The following is an 8595-nucleotide window of genomic DNA, read 5'->3' as shown; positions in this document are numbered from 1 at the left end:
CCTCCGCATCGCGGCGCGGCAGCTCGCAGGCGCCGCCGAGGACCCTCTTTTCCTCACCCGCCCGAGTTGAAATTGGACGGCGTTAAGGCGATCGCGTGTCCCCACTGACTCGGCAGGTGGCAAGGATGCAGAGCCGGTACATTTTAACCTGCTGCCTTGTATGCCACCTGGCTCTTGAGCCAGGAGAGCTGAAGCTTTTCTCCCTTCCTACGAATACTAAAGATGCCATTAAAAAGTACCCTGAGCTCCCACACAACTGAGAGTTGGCTTGTTTAAGGAAAAAAAATACCTGTGGTGAAAGACCCAATGAAATCACCGAAGAACTGAGTCTCCCCGCTCCCACAGGAGGAGTGGACATCTGGAAGGACTTGGGCTTGGGGAGAGGTGCTGCACAATGCACTCACATGTACCCTCCTCCTCCTCCTCACCCCTGTGACCTAATGGGACAGACTTCTTTCTGCATGAAGGAGCAGGGGGGAGTCCAAGGGTCATTTGCAAAGAACTAGGGCATGCTGTTTGTATACAGCACGTAAGATAATCTGTGCCTGCTGCAAGTATCATTATTGGCTCCACTTTAGCTGTCAGAGTGAATAGACATCAGCAGGACATGCTGAACGTCGCTATTGCCGCTCCATCCCCAAGTGTGCACCAGTGTGTCTGGCAGAGAAGCATACAGCACAGCCAGGTGGGATCTCACGGGCTGTGCCTGCATTAGCTGAGCAGCGTTGCTCAGCAGGAGTGGGTCTGCAAAGTGAAACAGCAGGTGCGGAGGGCCTGGTGTCCACATTCACTGCACGTTGGAGAGGTTTATATCAGACTTAGTCCTGTGGACTGAATGCCCATTAGCAGTTGAAATACACAACTTGTTCTCCTAGGGTGTATTTTCTGGTTCAGCTTCATCCAATAGACATTATTCAGCTCAAACCTCTGATGTGATGCAAAGCCTCACAGGGCAAGTGGGGTCTGTAGGGAGAGTCTCTTCAAAAGTGCCTGATTTAGAAACACTCATTGCCCTACAGGCATGGGGTGACTTGCAGCAGCTGCAGGAGTTGCATGTGGTGGAGCAGACCCGTGTGGACCTACATGAGAGGCTTGCCTCCGCCTCCTGGCACCAGCAAGCTCATGGGAGAGCCTCTCCCATTACTGATGGACGTTACTCTGAGAGGTCTCAGGGCACAGTGTTGACACCTCCAAAGTTAAATGGAGTCTAATTTTGAGATGTGTGCTGAACACAAACAACATTTGCAAAGTGATGGAGAAGTTTTTCCATAGGGAGCAGGCAAAAATGGCTCCCTAGCTCACATGATCAGTCAGAAAATGCCCTCCTGAACCTCACCCCATATGTGATAACAGCACAGGGTCAAGCGGAAATCAGTAACGCCGTGTTTGCTTGTATCTGTGCCATGTGTGGCAAGTCTAATGAGTAATTGATTGCAGCTACTCACGCTATTTAGCAAACACCATGGGACATGCTAAGCAGAGTAGCTGCTGTACATCTTTTACAAAACCCTAGGATGAGATTATTGCTCTCCTGTTTGGGTTATATTGTGTCAGATTTTTTTAAAAGATAGTGGATGCTTTTTGTTTATTTTTGCAGGTGAATCATCAGTCTATATGTAAGACGCTGTGCTTGCTACTTAGGGAACAGGGCATGCTATTTAACAGCCCTGGGTAGATGGCCTGATATCTTCATGTCTTCCATAGCTGCAGCTTCCTCTTTACTTAGAGTTCAGTGGGTACTACCAAGAGCTTAGCTTTAAGGTAAAGCTTCAGGCTTTGTCAGCCTGAAGACACACCTAAGGAAATACTGAACAATAATGCAGTCCAAGTAGATGGACTGCCAAAAAAGAAATAGGTGTGCATTTTAAACTTCTAATCATGAAACTGGTGGACACCGCTTGGGGTGCCCCTCTTGTTTTTCTGCTGCTCTGCAGCCCAAACCCAGCCAGCAACAGGCCATGCCAGCATTCAAGGCAGCATTGGCTTGTCACAGCCTTGTGTCCCCAAGCACCTGCCACACATCACTGTGGTCAGCTCACACACCATTGCCTCACACAGAGGCCTGGCAAAAGCTGGCAGCTTGAGAAGGCTGCGGTTTGCACCTCTTTGCTGTTTTTGTTTGTCGTCATTTGTTTTTCACCATTTAACATGCCACCTTCCGCATTTATGTAGAGCAGGACAGCAGTTACCACAATACATGCATCATGAAAACTGTTTCATTATCTTTTTCAAAAAATGCATTCTTCAGATAATCAGTTGGCCTCACTCTGCTTATGCCATCTTAAGGGAGGGAGGAAAATAAACTAATAAGACTTCAGTAGAAATTAATCTCTTCAGAACTGTAGGAGTGAAATAGGATTTTTTTCACAAAGCAGCAGTTCCCTGCAAAATCTTCCAGGGAAAGGAACAGAAAAAGACAAACAAATTATTGTAAATAGTGAAGTCACATAGCTCCAAATTTGTACATATGTAATCCATCAACACTGTAGTTTTACTAATCCTGATAAAACATTACGGGAAAATAAATATTATTTTTACCATATTTGCTCAAATTAGGCTTCTATATTCTACTTCCCCAGATTTTGCCCTCAAAATCAGAGGTACTTGAGTGTTTTGCGATGTGCCAGCACTGCATTATTACAGAGTCTTCTATGGCTTTTTGGTTTTTTGCAGACTTGCAGGTGCTTGCTCCTCCTGCCCTCCAAGCTGGCTGGACAGGGATGGATCAGGACACCCATAGACAGCACTGTGCTGCCACAGGGGCACAGAGCACCTTTGCATCAGGGTTGGTTTTTGACTGGATGCCTTTTTTCACGGACAGAATGAGCACAGTTGAGTCTGTAAAAGCTGTGCACATATGCACGTGCTTCATCTTTACAAATCAATCACATCAGGTATGGACTTTATTCTTGTATTTTAATATCCTTGAATGTGGCCTTTATTTGTATCTAACAAATCCTGAGTGGCACAGAATGCTTGATAGGATGAATAAGGCAGTAGAATGAAATATCTAATGCTTCTTGTGTGTTTGTGGGTTTTTTTCAGCCTGTTAAAACCTGGATATGCTGGGAAAGGACAGGAAGGAACGCAGAGAAGAAGCTGAGGTACCAATCACATCTGCAAATCCTGCCCTTAACTGCAGTGACATCAAATTCCACCCAGCTTCAAGAAAGCCACAGGGCAAAGGCATAAATATCCAGAAAAGTGGGAAGATCATAGAAAAATGGGGAATTGCAGGAATGCCAGCGGAGGATGGTTTCTATTCTTATAGTTCTATAATGAGAAGGAAAGGCAGAAAAAAAAGAGCAAGCATAACAAATCAGTGATGGGGAGGGAAAAAAATGGTGTATTGTACCGAGCAATACTGGTGTATTGCTCTTCACCCTACCAAATGATGCAAGTGAACGCTTTCTTAAACAATGTTTCAGTTAAAAGTAATTTCTGAACTCTTCCAAGTAAACACATTTGAGATTTCCTCCTAGAACTGCATTTCTGAATAAATTCCATTATATTTGAAAAAGCTGCTGGATAGATGTGTGAAGCACAAGAATACGCAAACATAGATACACATGAACCCCAGCACACACACTCAAAGAGTAGAATAACTTGCTTAAAAATCACCTACTGTAGGGCTGTGTCAGTGGGAACTGGACTAATGCGGCAATTGATGAGAGACTGCAGCACTGGGAGCATCAAAGTGGAAAAGATTGCACGGCTCCTGCTGTGGTAGGCAACTGCACAAGCCCTTTCATAAATTGTTCAAGCTCCATGTTAAAATTAGTTAGGATTTGGCCTTGCTTTGAATGGAAGGTAGGAAAAAGTCAAGAAGAGAAAGTAAGACCCAACATGGCAGAAAAGAGAGACACAGATAATGGCTAGGGGAAAAAAATTAACTCCTTTTACACGTTATGCTACCTGTTTTAAATGCCTCTACCTTCTCAGCCCATGTTCTGTGTGTTGCACTTAATATTGATGGTCAATCAAAATCAAGCAACAAATGTGTTAATCTTTAATGTTTACTTAGCCATACAAACCAGGAGGTGGTGACCCACAGGGTAGCATTACTAAGATGTTTTAGTTTTACGTTATATGTTCAAGTATTTTATGTTACCTTTCTGTCATTTTCACAAAAAACAAGCTCTCCTCCATCTGTTTAGTAAAAAAAAAAAATCCAAATTAACTGCAAAACTATGCCCCTGCTTCCAAACAAATAATGAAAACTTAAAATGAATAAACATACCTCCATAATCAAAGCTGGGCTTGTGATCTAACTGGATAATAATTCACTTGTAATATCATCAGCTCAGAATGAGTATCAGCCTGATTATTGTTGGTGCAGGTGTAACTTAATGAATTCAGGGTCATTTTATCTGGCACCTAGTTGCTTATATTGGTGTTGGGAGCATTCAGTCCTTCAATTTTTCATAACAAGCAACACCATTAAACTGCCACAGAGCAATATAAACCAGAGAATTTTCTTAGACCCCGTAAAACAACTAACAAAAATGGTATGCTAACAAAAATGGTATGGTTGCCAGATTCATCATGTGCTTTTATACATCCAGTAAACAGAACTGACTACAACCATTTTCGTTTGGCTATTATTTTTTGCTATCGTTTCAACAGTGTATGAAAATCAGTGTGGAAATATAAGAGAAATAGTCTAGTCTGAAGAACTCACTGTCAAAGGCATAGAGATGCTAACAGGATCCTGGACGTAGAACAGGATCTCTGCTTGTATGCTTCTCTGCTGCACTGGGACACATATTTTAGTCAAGTTACATGCACAGTACGACCAATGAGGACAGAAAACAATGTGTGATTGCAGAGTTGAGACATGTGCCCATTTAGAGCATCTTGGGGTGCATGAGTGTATGTAGTTGATATGCACATGTGGGCATGCCTGAAATATGTACGTCTTGATTTAACCTATTAACACGCATCTGTATTAAGTTGCTGAAGACTGAAAAACAAGAATGGAAATATTAGGAAAAAAATATCCATTGGTATTTTTCAGAAGTTGATGTTATTGTTCATTGTTTATCAGAGCATAAATTATTTTCATTGTTCAGTTTAATAGGAGTTACAATACACTGTATAATAATAAAAATATTTCAGAATTTGTATCTCGCAGATAAATTGTCCGTCTTCCATTTACTAAAAAGCCATCTAATCCTAATTTGATGCCCCTCAACAGCAGAATTTTATGTTACCCAGCTCTCTTGCCTCTCACCAGTGTGACTAACTTTGGCCGACCTGAGAGAGAGAACTGAGAGAAATCCATCTGTTTCAAAAGTGGAAAATTATACACTGCCGTTCATGCTTCATACATGAACATGTTTTTCAGCCCTCTGTGAAAACTTCTAAGATGCTCATTACCTGCAATATCGGAATAAATTCAGCCATGGTTCCCTAGGCGCAACCATTTAAAATAATGTCACTTGCCCCCAGTTATGCCCGATTGGCCCAATACATCTGAAAAATAATTGTCTTCCTATCAGGTATTTTCTGCCCTGTGCCAACCAGCTGTAGAAGCCGAAGAATATGATGAATTCTTCAAACCACTTTTAATCAAACAGTTGCCAGAAAATGCCCAAAACAGAAATCTTTGCTGCTTTTATAAACAATTTGTAATTAACATATGAATAAACTGCATATTTGAATTTTCACCAACACAACTGTTTTCCCCAGGAAAACACAGTTAAAAGCTGAAGTGAATGTTCCTTTAGAAAGTGCACTCTGTTTATAGAAATAGTCTTAGCAGTTAATGTCTGGCAAAGTTTCAAACTTGCAATTGCATTACGTTGGTAATTTAAACTTTATCATCTTAAATAGATCCAGTTTGGATGTATTAATACAAGCAAAGTAGGACAGCCCTCAAAGAACTGCCTTTAAGCAGGCTTTATTCTATCCCATGAAGCTTTGTAATTCCTTCTGTTATTATTAATAGCTGTTAAGTGCTGACAGCATGCTTGGCACTGAATGAAACGCAGGAGCAGACATGGTTTTTGTTAAGGGTGGCCCTCGGGAGGCCATTTACTGTGTGTAACAACAACAACTTTATTGGAGTAGTAACCCACTAACACAGCTGCAGCTCGGGTGTCAGGAGATGTCGCTGTTTAGACGAAATAGTGATGTGCACAGCATGCAGATATGACTCTTTTAATGCATTAATTTTGTCACAGCTAACAAGGCTATCAGCTGAGCAGACAAGACTTTCTGAGGTAGCCAAAGAACAGCTGTGGCCCAGAGTGCCATTTTTGCAGGGTTTTCTCCCTCAGCAGAGGGAGTACAGACCACTGAGACAGGCCAAGGACTTAGGAGCACCACAGGTACTGGACGCACTGGGATGGAAGGAGGACCTCAAAGGGCAAACCTCTGCTGCTAGAGGTTATGGCAGGTTCAGCCACAGGATTAAAGGAAATGGCAGAAAAGGACAGGCAAGAATTTCAAGCAAAGGAGCCTTGAAGCTGTCTTACGTGGATGACTTCTTTTTGAGCCAGGAGCCACGGAAGTGTTGAAAAAAAGATTTAAAGGGAATGAGGGGATGGTGTGGGAGGCAGCTGCAGACCCTGAACCCAAGACACCTCAAGGGAGCCAAGCTGGTGCTCCAGAGTGGAAGGCAGGGTCTCTGCTCTTCTGCTGCAGGGAAAGCTGGCATGCCCACTGGACACCATCTGCTACAGCCATGGGTAGCATACAGAGATGATGCCCAATTGCTGACCTTCAAGTTCCTATCAGATGTCCTTGGCCAGTTTTGGCCTAGCCAAGATCAGAGCTCTGCTGCATCATCACCTGTGGAGGGTAGAAGAGAGATAGGAGAGGCAGTGTCACCAAAACTCTGCCAACAAGTTCACACTTTAACATGTATGTGAGTCAGGAGCTTTGCAGGGGACATTTACCCCCCAGCTCCTGATCAGGTGGCTGTGCAGTGCCCAAGGCAGAGGAAAAGGTGACTGGCTCCCCCACTCAATGAGACTGGTGCTCATATCCACCAGTGGGTCTGACCTGACACATAAATGCCATAAAGGCAGGGGTGGCCGTCCTCTGCTGTCTTCTCCTGTGGATCTGCCCTAATATTTCATCCCTGTGTCCAAGTACAGCTCTTGATATTGCAGGTGGAGTCGTGTTTGCTTCTGCTTCTCCAGAGCTCTGCTCTGCTATTCCATCCATGGCCACAACCAACCTTATGTTAAGCAAGTCTTGCTGGGGGCTTCTGACTTGTAAGCACGAGGGCTAAAGCTCCACAGAATTAGATGCTGCACCATGTGGGAAGTAAGTTACCCCTGGGTGTACAGATGCTGGTTAGTGATAACAGCAGGAGAAAGTAGGTCCAAACAGGTCAGATAGTTCTCTTGAAACTGTTTATCTTAGTTATCATTGTAAGTGCCTGGCTGGTTTGTTTCCTGCTGCACAAAACCTTCCCTCGCCCTTCAACATCATCTTCTCTCTAACATATTCTAACAAGCCTCCTCCCCTCTTTGCTTTCTGCCTTCTAACACTAATTTTAGATGCATCTGCTTTTTGAGTACCTTTGCCTAAAAGCAACCAGATTGTCAGAAAATGCTTAATAACACTCTGAAAACCACATAGCTTTCAGGTGTTACAGCTGGGTACTCCAAAAATTATTAATTCAGAAGTCATTAGTCACCTGTGGCCATTTAGGGTATAAAATATATGAATGAAATGGATTTTTTCACTTCTTAGGGAATGGCCTTGCTTTCCATACTCATATACACAGTGTTCCCAATGTTGTTAATCTCTGCTTTTCTGTAAACCCGTTGATTCTGTCTGGTGTATTAACACTTGAGTTTGCAAAGGCTGTTCTCTGCACAGTGTCTAGAAGAGTTACACCCATTTGATCATGATGTATTTTTAAAAGGAGCATTGGAGGGGGTGGCATGGGGGGGAGGTCTGCAGGAACTGCATAGTGACTGTGCAGAATGAGCTAATTTCCCTATCATTCCTCTGCTGGGAACATGCTCTCACACCTCACACAAGAGCAAAGCTGTGACGGTGTTATTTGCAGGCAGGCACCATGGGGTAGACGTTTCCCAATGCACCAAAGGGATCTGAGATCATGGGCACCCTGCCCAGGTTGCTGGGATCTACTGCACTGCTGTGGCTGCAATACAAGAGGCAGAAGTGCCAGCAAGGCTCAAGCTAGTTGCCTCAGATAATGGCAATGTTGTAGTGGGGGCAGCATGGAGGGCTGAACAAACTGTTTGAAAAGCTGAGTAAATATTCAAACAGTTCACCCATGATGCTATAGCTGGACTACTAAGAGTGTCAAAGTTGATTTTCGGCTGTGCTGCATCACGTTGCAGTGCCTGTGGAGCAGACCTCCTCCCCCTCCTTGCACCACTGTGGTGCTGATATAATCTTAGTCTAAGGAAAGGTAAAAGATACAACATGCTGGCCAATCCAGAAGTGACTCATTTTCTAGAAGATTTTGATTACAACAGCAGAAATAATATGACTGTTACAAGATAGTGAATAGGAAGCACTTCACTGAAAAGACTGTTGTCTACATTAAAATCAGTATTTATATATCCTTGGTTTCTCCTTTCTTTCAAAGAAAAATCTAAATTAAAA

Source organism: Aptenodytes forsteri, unplaced genomic scaffold, assembly GCF_000699145.1.
Source record: "Aptenodytes forsteri isolate BGI_AS27 unplaced genomic scaffold, ASM69914v1 Scaffold99, whole genome shotgun sequence".
Classification (NCBI taxonomy): Eukaryota; Metazoa; Chordata; class Aves; order Sphenisciformes; family Spheniscidae; genus Aptenodytes; species Aptenodytes forsteri.
The sequence above is the reverse complement of the archived record's forward strand: the minus strand, read 5'-3'. Positions refer to the sequence as shown.